Source organism: Argentina anserina, chromosome 3 (assembly GCF_933775445.1).
Source record: "Argentina anserina chromosome 3, drPotAnse1.1, whole genome shotgun sequence".
Classification (NCBI taxonomy): Eukaryota; Viridiplantae; Streptophyta; class Magnoliopsida; order Rosales; family Rosaceae; genus Argentina; species Argentina anserina.
Genome location: NC_065874.1, coordinates 31,560,949 through 31,573,251, shown reverse-complemented (window position 1 = coordinate 31,573,251; position 12,303 = coordinate 31,560,949). Strand labels below are relative to the sequence as shown.

At 38.7% G+C, this 12,303-nt stretch overlaps 1 long non-coding RNA gene across 1 annotated transcript; it reads left to right on the top strand.

The window, feature by feature from the left end:
• The first annotated feature begins 4,376 nt into the window (after positions 1 to 4,376).
• On the top strand, positions 4,377 to 5,856 carry LOC126788842 (uncharacterized). The gene is made up of 3 exons (XR_007671437.1): positions 4,377 to 4,950; positions 5,063 to 5,215; positions 5,681 to 5,856. It is a non-coding gene; the product is annotated as an uncharacterized LOC126788842 (long non-coding RNA).
• The last annotated feature ends 6,447 nt before the right edge of the window (positions 5,857 to 12,303 follow it).

Sequence of the window (12,303 nt, the reverse complement as noted above, 5' to 3'; positions counted from 1 at the left end):
TGTTTCTAAATGTTTGTTTGTTTTAATGCTTTGGTAATTTATTATTTCAGCCTGTTGTTTATTGTGTTATCCCGTGAATGCAGCTGCGACTCTTGCGCGACACTATTTTTTGAAAACATTTCGGGAATCAATCACCCACATGACTTTGCTGAGTATGAGATAATTGAACCACCGAATGTTCCCAAGCAGCAGGGGTTAAATGAATGTGGGATTTACACCCTACAAAACATGCAGCACTATGGTGAACCATGGTGGGAGCATGTAGGTCGCACGTAGCGCTTAATATATTTACAGATTTATATGAACAATGTTAATAATTCCAATAATATATATTCGGCTTACTTACGCTGTTCTGTTCATTGGCAGTTTGACGATGACGAACAAAGAGCATCATTACTGCTACAGTGTTTGAAGGCGTCTGCGAATGATAACCATCAGTTAACCCAGCGTGATGCGGATGATCTACACTTCGGTAGGGTTCAACCTGAAATGGGAGACCTGGTTGAGGGTTCTCCGCAACATTCGGCAGACTCGGTTGAGCTTCTTGTGACAGGGTATAATCATGTTGTTAACCTGGATGGTCCGCAAGTGAATGGTGAAGGGGCAGCTGTGCGTCTAACACAAAATGCGGTATCAGCAGATGTTCGTGACGACCACTACGAAACCTTCTGTGAGGATTTGAGTGGAGCATCCCTGTGAATTCACCGGCCATGAGTGTTTTGCTTATTTGGGTGGCCTTTTATTCCTCTTCGGGTAGTAACAGTATTGTACTTTCATATTAGAAAATCGGGTCAGACAAACGGACATGATCACCAAGTGTTGTGAATTTTTTGAACGCAAGATGGATGCATGAGGTATGTTTCCCACTTGCTGCAACACTAAGTGCTCATGGCTCAGTTCTAGGGAGTTTAAAAGCATGATTTAGTGTAGACTTTGTAGGACAATCGTAGGCGGTATTCGCAGTATATGCGTCAGGCGATTCTTCTGCCTCTTGATTGAATTTTGTCTCTGTAATGAACATGGTTGTGGTTTTAAATCTATTAGTTGTGATGTGCAATCTGTGTGTTCTCTTCTGTTGGAGGGGTTGGTCCTGTAGTTAGGGATAAACCAACCTCAACTTTAATACACCTGATGAAGGTTCAACATGTTAGTTTAATCCGCAAAGTCTCTAGTGATCAAGTGTCGTGATCAAGATATTTGATACTATCAGAGCCTTCTATCAGGTGCAATAGATACCATCACTTCCAGATTTCCAGTCACTTCCAACGTCAATTAAAGAAAAATAACTTCTTATAGCCTTTTCCTAACTTGCATTAGTTTCAGGATGGGCCAACGTAAAAGAACGAAAAAAGAATTGCAATCAGATTGTACCAATTCTACCTATAAATGAGGGGGACAGTCCCTTGTGCACATGCATAATCAAAACAAATACTGTCAAATAAGGAAGATTGAAGGAGCAGAGACGATTAATGAGAATTATCAAAGACTTGAATGTAACAACATCCCGTACTTAACATATGCATCAACCGGGCTGTTTAATATCTTACACAACCTCTACCTAATTCAATGTTTGGAGAATAAATTAGAAAGGCAGCCTTCGCAAAAAATACTTCAGTGACACATCACTAATCACACATATGAAACCTGACTTCAAATCCTTAACTGCGTGTTACTGAATCGTGCTGCTCCTTCCTACAAATTGCATACAATATCTCCCTCCTTGGTAGTGGAAAATCATCAGAAGCTCTCTACACGACTATTTGAACATTTCCAGGGACTTGACCTCTCCAAATCTCGCTTCCTGTGACGGTGGATTGTAGATTTCAGTAACTGTGACAAAAGTGGTGCAAACAAAATATTACAATGAGAGAGGGACCTGGCAGAAAAAATAAATGCAGTCACCACATAATTAAAGATTATCATGTGTGCTTTTTTTGCAATATTCTAGTAGGTAACTGATTCAGTAACAACTAGATACATATGGATTTTGCAAAATTTTCATATAATAAATCAACACATTTGGTATCCGACAATCTTGGCATGTATTTACATACTAACCTGTCTCCAACTTCAAACGACAAACATATCATAAACCCTCAAACACATCAAACAATCAACATCGATATGAAGATGGACTGACGTACAACATCAGCTTCAAAGATAGAAAATTGGGAAATAAGGAGGCGCATACATGAATGACAGCTATATAAGGCATTGCTATAGAATGTCGATTAGTTACAAAACTACAACTTTCTTTATCCAACATGGGACAATATACAACATTCAAACTTTACTTAACCACATCGTAGACATTAAACAACATTTCAGGGAATTCTACCTGATGGACAGGAAATAGCTGTCAAAAGATTATCAAGAAATTCAGGACAAGGTGTTGAAGAATTCAAGAATGAAGTAAAGCTTATTGCAAAACTACAACACAGAAATCTTGTGAGGCTTTTTGGTTGCTGCATAGATAAAGAAGAGCGAATGCTAATTTATGAATACATGCCAAACCGAAGCTTGGATTGGATCATTTTTGGTATGCTATCTCAACAAGCTGCAATATACTATCACATAACACGTACAGTCATCATGTATCACATAACACATGCAATCTCGAAAAGCTTGGAATTGATCTGGATGCACTTTTACCATGCATTATCTGACACAGCTTTTATGTTCTGGTTCAGATAAAAACGGAAGGTCATTGTTGGACTGGAGAAAGCGGTTTCAAATTATTATTGGGATTGCTAGGGGAGTTCTATATCTTCATCAAGATTCGAGACTGAAAATAATTCATAGGGATCTGAAAAGCAAGCAATGTGTTGTTGGATTCTTCAATGAACCCAAAAATATCAGATTTTGGCATGGCAAGAATGTCTGAAGTCTTAGCACTAGAGATCATTTGTGGCAAGAAGAACAATTTCCAATTTGAAGATTCCTCTCTGAAGATTCATCGCCTGCGTTTTTACCTGCTTGGGGGAAGTCTCTCACTTTTGGCATTACAACGTCAACATCATCACTGTCTAAATCATCATCCTCTCCATTGTCTTTCAGATCTTCCGCTCCAATTTCCGCCTCACGGTCAACAATATTGGGAGAATTGGCGGGCCGGTTATGGTATTTCTTCTCACTGAAACGAAGACCACCATCCCGATCGGACTCTTCAATAACTTCAACTGTAATCTCCTCTGCCATGGCAACCTGGGCACCGATTCATATTCTATTTCATATGAGATTTACAACAGTACATATGCAGTCCGGCGTCAAATTTCTGATAACCTATACAAATTATAATGGTATTCGGTGTCAACAACTTCCGGTTACTGAAAACTAACACAACGCTAAACGTAAACAAGACAAAAACAAATCGGTTCATTCCTAAATTGCTAACCTTTCACCAGCGGCGTTGTATTACATCGGCGGAAGGCTGTATTTAGAATCAGATCTTACGGGTTCCGGTCAAAGGGACGGTGGCTCCAGCTGCTCGATGGTGTCGGGCGAATCCAGAAGCAAACCCAGACTGCCGGATCTAAAATCTCAATATGAATTTTAGTTTAACATAATACTGTTTGGGTTACTCGCAATTAAAGGGTGTGAATCTTCTCCAACACACCTCAATCCCCAAATTTTAACATCGCCCTCGATTCTCAATCTTACCCTCCTTCTAATTTGGCTTGCCAAGTCACGCCGATAAAATAAAGCCAGAGACGCCGCACGTACGCGGAGGAGAAAAAGACGGGACCCAATGTCTATTGGCCAATCATAGAGCGCCACGTAATACGACAAAAGAAGAGTGCATGTCGACAACGGTGCTTTCCAGCCGTTCCCATCAAATATATATAGAGAGAATCGAAGCTCCACTTTAATCCGAAAAGAATGCAAACCTAATTGAAATGAATCGATCTTTATCCTGAGGATTACAAAATTGTCAAAACATACGTACAGTTTTATCAACTAGAGTTCATATCCTCAGTAAACAAAATGTTTCTACATAAGTAACCAAGATTGATTTTTAAGAACGAAATTTTAATTATGAAGTGCTAATTTAATAGAAATGGTGGCGAATCCGCCGGCAAACTTATCTGTCATGTCCCCATGAGTGGTTGGAAGCTCGACATCAAAAGGCTCATGCCAATAGTATCAACTCAAGCCAGTGGTATAAGGTGAATTCTGGAATCAACCACCGTTTCGTCTAACCACCCATGTCGGGGACACAAGTCGCATTCTCAGCTCAGCCCCACTGACGGTATGATTTCTGTTAACGTTAAAAAACTTATTTTTGTTTTGGCAGATACGGTAAGAAGGAGTAAGGTTAAATGATGATTGAGGTGTGTAGAATGGGGTTTATCATGGGACAAGGCTCAGATCTTCTCATCTATTCTTTCTCTCTTTCTCTTTGCGAATTCAGTTCTTCATTATTCACTTCTGATCCAGCTCTTAGAACCCTAAACTAATACCCTTTGACTTAACCCCCGAAACTATAGAGGGTCCTTCTCTGCCTCTTGAGAGCGAGACATTGGACTCGATGGCGTTAAGGTTGAGGAGAAGGGGATCTGTGTCGGCAGTGAGAGGGTCAGCGAGGACCAAATCGGAGCTCAGACGCAGTACCAGTAGCAGTAGCAGAGTTGAGATCAGAACCGCGATTAAGATGAGACTCTGAATTTGATTAAGAAGAGAGAGTGGAGGAAGCAATATTCTAAAAAACGCTAGGCGTTAATCGGGCGGACAGCTAAAAATCAGCGCCCAGAGGATTAATCGGGGATTAATCGGGGATTAATCGGGGATTAATCTAAGCGGCTAAGGATCTCCGGGCGCCTAGGCGGTTCTAGGCGGGGATTTTTAGAACATTGGGAGGAAGAGAGGGACTCTGAATTCTCAGCCGCCAAACGCATCGTCCTTCACCGTAGACTACAGCCATCGATTCTTCACTCTAATTGCTCTGCTGCTGTATAATTCCAGCTCTTGAACTCTCTCAAAATTGTTCAACTCTTTAATATGCTTGTCTTCTATTTCATAAATCTTAAACCCTAATTTACCGACCCGTTTTGTGTTTTTACAGAGGCAGAGGATCTTCGGCTCTGAGGAAACCGGTGATGCACTGGTATCTGATTTTTATATGTTTTATTTTCATTCGGTCTCGACTTTTATCAACTTAAATTATAACCAGGTACAAGGAACGGCTGCAAATAAAGGGAGGAGAGAGACAATGCAGGTATGCTTCATTGTCTTATATGTTGAATTAGTACTGGTTTTGTAATTGAATCACCAAGCTTACTATCTAGGAGGTTTTGAATTCAAAATTGTTATCTACAAGTTAAGGAGATTGTTTTTCCCCTCTGCTTCACCCTTGATAACTGAGTTTATAACTGTGTTCTTAATTCTACTGGTTGGTACTCATGACTCAAATAATGATAAAGAGGTATATGTTTGGTGATTGTCAAGTGCCTGGTCATATAATTTGATCTATAACTTGTATATGGTACCTACTATCATCAACTGTATGCTCGACCATGGGTTGGTTTGATGCTTGTTATCTTAGCTCTGAACTAATGAATTGAAATTGAGCTTACCTGAGGGTGTTCTGATCACACATGGGCTTCTTTCAATCAGGCAATGTGCTTACAATGATGTTTATTTCATTGTTATGTTTTTCATATCTGTTCATCTGGTGATGCAGGAGGAACAAAATTTGCCAAGTGCTTGTCTGCAATGAGACTGGCCACCTGAGCAAGCATTGTCCTAAAAACTCTCATGGGATCCGAAGGTAAAATATGTTGAGGTGCAACACATTTGGCACTAGACTGTCCTGACAAGGACAATAGAAATATGTGGAGGTGCAACACATTTGTAAACCTAAATGTAAGTTTTATGATAATTTGTAGGACTAATCTATCTCATTTGTTTTTTGTAAGGTCAGGACTCATTTATTTCAGTTGGTTTGTAAAAGGTGCTCTTATCAGTCAAGTGAGTTAGCGTTCCTCTAAAGTTTGGTTCTCCTCTTTTTGTTGTTATTTGCAGGGAATGACCGAATGACCCAAGAGGAGCTTACCAAATTTATGGTGGAGATGATTTGGAGGATGATTTCAGTTTCATATGTGAGAAGACTGTTGCCAAATTAGAAGACAAGCCTGTTGTTGTACTTGGAGAATCTGTTCCTCATCCACAAGAGGAAACAGGGTCCAAAATTAGTAAATTTTGTTGGATAATGTTTCTTTTCATGTCAATTTATGTGCCTTCTTCTTACGCCATCCACGATTTTGCCAGTGGACAGTATTATGCCTGAGCTTAGTTTTTTGTCCTAATGTAATGTTATTTTTTGATAATAAAAATGTGACAAAATGTAATGTTATATTTAATGGTTCTAAGAATATTCTGAATGTAATGTTCACATTCTAAATCAATCATAATGTATTTTTTGTTGTTGCCTTTTTTCGCCTTCATGATTAGATAATTGTGATGGCTGGTTTTCCTCTCCTTCCCATCTCGGACTACTACCTTCTTTTAGTATTTGAAGTTGGTGTCTTCTTGGAATTTGTAGTAGATGTTCTATATTTCCTCTCGCAGTAGGAGTAATTTTGAATGGATTTTTTCCAGTTTATGAATTTGGAAATAAAATTTTAAAAAAATCGACCGTAAAATATTGTTACTATAGTGTATTACAGCTGTGGTAAAAAAATCACTAATTTTTGGTAACGTTTGGATTTCGATCACCTGGTTAACTCTTTGTACTTCATACCCTCTTAAGGAGAGCCATGTTACATAAACCCAAATATCCAAATTTTTTACATGAGTTGAGAGAGCGCGGTACCGGCCACGTGTAGTAATTTTTGTGGAATTTTTAGGGCACTCATGATATTTCTTGCAATTAAGACGGACAATGGCCGTGAACTTAAAATTGCACCAAAAGCTAGCTTGCCTAGCTATCAAATAAACTTTGTGTTGCAACACAACATCCATCAATTACATTCAAGCAGTACTTCCATAATGATCAAGAATCCACAAAAGAATCTAAAATAATTTTGATTACATCCTTGGCTAAAACAAACACTCGCAATCAACTTAAAAGCTAACTAGAGAGTAGAAAGAGGATATTGCATACATGCACAGAACTCGAGCAGTTCCTAATAAAAATCTACTCATGCCTACTATATACATCACCAAAGTTGAGGTTCATGGCATCCTAGAAACAAACTGTGCCCATTCAGCTCGGACTGCATCAATATCCTTCGTTTTGTAATCCAGAGTTCCTTCACTTCCCCCACTACAACAATAAAATGAAGCAACTTATTTTATTTTTCCAGCTTCTAGTAGCAACACAGTCCATATGTTAGGAAAAAAAAACATAATCATAATTACTTGGTAGCAAACCTCAAGTCCTTGTCCTCCACAATATCTTTCATGAAACGCAGGAAGTAGTATCCTCAAGTATGGATATCCTTTTGCTGCGGAATAGCCTGAAAATTAAAAATTCAGTCACCAATACACAGATGATTGGATTGAAGCTTAAATCACAGGAACATAACAAATGACAAAAAATGATTGGGCTGCAGCAGTAGAACTTGGAACTTGGAGCAACATACAAAATCTCATTACAGTGACTTAAAATTTGGAGAAAAGAAGAAGGGTAGATGTAGCTACTCTATTCAGGACATAAAGCAAGAAACTAATTACGGGAACAACAGTAACACAACGTTTGAAATTTATCTCAATAAGTCAAAAGAATAGTCGAATTCTTTGACATAAAACAACACAGCAAGAATGAGTCATAATTTAGTTATTAATTGAAAATAGCATGACCTCTGTATAACTAAAAATTAGCTCTTTGCTTAACACATCTAACATTAGTAAAGATACTTTGCGCAAACTTGTAAAAGAGAAGGAAAGAAGGAGAGTTCACTAAACTGTAAGGATATTGATATAAGGAACGTCAAGGGGTTGAGTTTCAAATGAATACCAAGTATAAATTTAGATATCAATGTGTACAGGTTGGCTGCTACCCCAAAATATTTGTATAACCACAACTCATGTTTGGGAATAGTTTCGACATCAGAGCAAAGACTTAGCACATTAATCTGGGGAGTAAGAACGTAAGCTATAATGATAGCAAACTGAAGAACTGTCACACCCCAAATGATAACTGAACAATGATCAATCCTTTATACGTGTTGGTGAAAGACCGAATTATAACAAATAAGATTGAAATTTACTAACGATAAGAATAAGCAGTGTTCTAAAAAGCGATCTAGGCGGCCGCACCCACCGCTGCACTTTTTGCCTTGACGGCCATCTGTGGCGTTTTAGAATTAAGCGGCCGCCTAGGCAGTCCAGGCGTTCAACCATCATTTGACATTAAAAAAAAAACTAAAAGAGGCCCCAGCTCTCACTCTTTGTCTGTTTTCTGAAAACTGAATCTTATTAATAGAAGAAGAGGAAAGAAATATGAATATTAAGTTTGAGTCTGATACTGAAGGAGTTAGGGAATAATTTGGAGAGAAAGAACTTGAGATTTAGTATTATGGTATTTTTTTCATTATTTATCTTTTCTTTAAATTTTTTTATAGACTTTCTACTTAAGTTATTGTAAATTTAGACTATTTTATGTATTTTTAAATTAATATTAAATATCATTATATATTTTTAATCACTAAAATAATTTAAATATATGTATAAAAATAAATAAAATATTTAATAATTCGAAACTGTCTAGGCACTAGGAGGTGGTTGTTTGCCTGCATACCGCCTAACGCTTTTTAGAACCTTGGGAATAAGTGATCAGAACAACAAGGCATCAACAGTTTGACTTTGGTAATTCACTAAAATTTCATTCAAAGAGGGATGGTTTGAAACTTCCCAAATTTGAAGGTACTCATATGAAAGAGAAACATAACAAAATTTGAAGTAAAACCGAGTTTGGGAAGAAAGGCAAAAGATGAACACAAATTGACTGGAAATATCAGATTTCTGAAGAATATGACAACAGTCAGGACAACTTAAAAAATTCACAAAGAACTAATTTTAAATCCAAATGATGTGAAATCAGTTTTGGAGTGACTATAAGGAAGTCTACTTTCACATACAAAAAGAACAATGGTTAAATGGAACAAATGAGACCTAAAAAATGAACAGAAAGCAAGGAGGTTCACTGAAAATTTCTGGAAACTATTTCAATGCAGACTAAACTTTGAACGGGTCATTCAATGTTCAATGAAATCAACTAAAAAGTTCCAGATCAATATTCAACGGGTAAGATATAAACATATCAAAAATTCAGATCAAATGAAGGCCTAGAAGAAGAGTAACAAAAATAGGAAAGTGAGTATAGCAGTAATTTTCAGAAGAAAAACAGTAAATCTGCTTTTCACTTCGAGACTAGAGTTTCAAACTCAATAGTGGCTTCTTTTGGTTGTCTAATCATTTTATCAAAAACCTAAAAATAAAAACCTGATATAGTAGAGGTTTCAAGAATCAAATCATATAGAGAATACATAACACATAAGGGATAACATAGACTACACTTGACAGAGTTTCTGAAAAAGGATACACATGTTTGAGGAAACATCAGACAAGTTTATATACTTGCTAACTAAGATATGAACACACACAGAGTGTACTAGGGATTACAACAATTTTACAAAAGAAGGATACATGCCCAATACGATATTCATTGCCCAGGTGAGTAGCTATCCTACTACTTAACATTCTAGTTATATACAGCAAAACACACTTAACAGCTGAATTGAATCAGCCTAAAGCTCACCAAAAGATGTTGCTCTTCCAACCAAGTCTGGTGGTAGATCGAGCAATTCCACCTGAATATGTGAGGAAAATGGATGAGCATAAATGCTAAACCCTGGCAACACCAACAACCACACCAGCAACTCCAATATGCAACAGAGACGGACATAATTAACTGCTTACATAGATTTACAACGACGAACCCAATGGAAAAATCCCAAATTTATAAAATCGAAAACCCTAGACCCAAAAACATTCAAAGGCTGAAAACCCTAACACCGAGCAAGCATCGATTTAAAAAATGGAACAACCCCAAATCCAAATGCGAACCAAAAACCCGCAATCGTAAACCCTATATATCAAACTAACAAAATTCGAAAATATTGATTCATCAAGACGCTTACCAATCTCATTCACATTATGATTTGGGTTCCTATTGTTTGTTGATTTATGGGAAATGATTGCTTTTTGCCTTTTTGGTATAGAGCTAGAGCTGAGAGGCGGAGAATAGCTCGATTTCCTTTCGGTTTTGGTTAGAGAGCGCGCGAAAACTAATCTGGCTATTAAATTTTAGGATTCTTATAAAAAAGTCATTTTTCATGCATGAAATTATAAAAAGATCAAATAAGTTTTGAAAATTAGAAAAAAGTCATTTTTAAAACAGCTTAAAACGTAGTGCCACTCAAATAAACCGCAACCTATAACCGTGAAACGCTCTCTATTCTATTCTCTCTCAAAAACCCAAACTCAGACCTCTCTTCAAAACTCATTCCACTTCAACGATTCTCTCTCTTGAAGACGACTACAACGGCGACGACGACGACGACGGAGAAAACGTTGCCGACGAAGTTACTAGGAATCCGAATTCGACGCGCCAACGCAATCGTTTTCAACGGCTAAATGTGAGTCTCGTGATTTCTCTCTCTCTCTCTCTCTCTCTCTCTCTCTCTCTCTCTCTCTCTCTCTCTCTCTCTCTCTCTCTCTCTCTCTCTCTATTGTTCGATGGGTTTGATTTTGTAATAACCCTAGATTTTTGAAACGATATTTGAATTGAATTGAATTCTATAAAGTTATGAAATTCAATTAAAAGGAAATTGATTGTTTGCAAATGTTACGAAACGGAAACGGAAACGTTCCGAGAACGTTTAATAAGAAAACGTTACGTTTCCGAACGAATTTATCGACTTTTATTTCGTCGCTCGGTCGTGAAAACTTCCTTCACAAAAGTTGTAGAGCTCGTCGATACGAGTTCGCGAGTATGTGACACGTTAGAATCGGACGTCGGAGGTAAACGTTATTAACGTCGGAAGTTAGTTTCCGATTTGGAAACTAGTATAAATAGGATGTTTTAGAGTTTAGGGTTTCCATTTCAGGAAACCCTTCTCTCTCTCTTCACTTCCGCCGCTCACACCCTCTCTCCCTCGGTTCTCTCTCTCTCCCCGAAACCTCCTCTCCCTCTCGACCCCGAGCTCTCTCCCATCTCCCATCTCCCTCTCTCTCTCTCTCTCTCTCTCTCTCTCTCTCTCTCTCTCTCTCTCTCTCTCTCTCTCTCTCTTCCCTCCGTCTCTTTCATTTTCTCTCTCCCCGAAACACTCTCACCCTCACCTCGGAGAATCGCCCCGGCGATCTACCACGCAGGGCCGCCGTGACGTGCACCGCTCGGCCCAACGACATCGCGAGGACCACGGCAGCCACCCTTCAGCTCGCCAGCTCGAGACTCGCCGCCGTGAGGACGCCCGACGTTGCCAAGCTTCTGCAAGTTTCGGCACCGATCTTCATCGCCACCACCGAGCTCGAAACGAGCTTTCCACCATCGAATCGAGGTGAGATACGTGCTAGGATTGATTGTGTGTTTGTTGTGGTGATTTTTGGTGTGTTTGGAGTGAGATCGAAGTTTGATAGAGGGGAGGGTTACCGCCGCCTAGAGGCGGCGCGTGGAGGAGCGTGGGAGGAGTAGGAGGCGGCCTAGGACCGGAGAGAGGAAGAGGGGAGAAAGGAGGAGGGTTTTGGGGTGGTGGTGACATCACACGCGCCGGTTTTGGGCTCGGCGCGTGGGCCCCACGCGCTGCCTGCCGGAGGTGGCGCGTGTACCCCACGCGCCGCCACGTGCGGCGGTGTGACAGTGTTTCCGATAGGGGTATTTTGGTAATTTACTTAAATGTAAATGTAAATTTTATTTACTACGGTAAATGTAATTAAATTTTACCTTCGGTAAATGTAAATATAAATTACTTTCAGTAAATGTAAAAAGTAATTTGTAAAAGGGTAATTTAGTAAATTTTATTTACTGAGTTTGCATTTACATTTAAACGGTACGTTTACGTACAGAAATACGTATATAATATTTATACGTACAGGAATACGTATATAATATTTATACGTACAGAAATACGTATATAGTATTTATACGTACATGAATACGTATTATTGTGTATTTGTACAGTAACCGTGAATAGTAACAGTGAACAGTAACTTCGTAAAACCGAAAATTGCTGAACAGTAACCGATTATTACTGTTTCGGCATTTAAAGGTTTACGAAACGATTCTAAATTCTTTTCTTATCT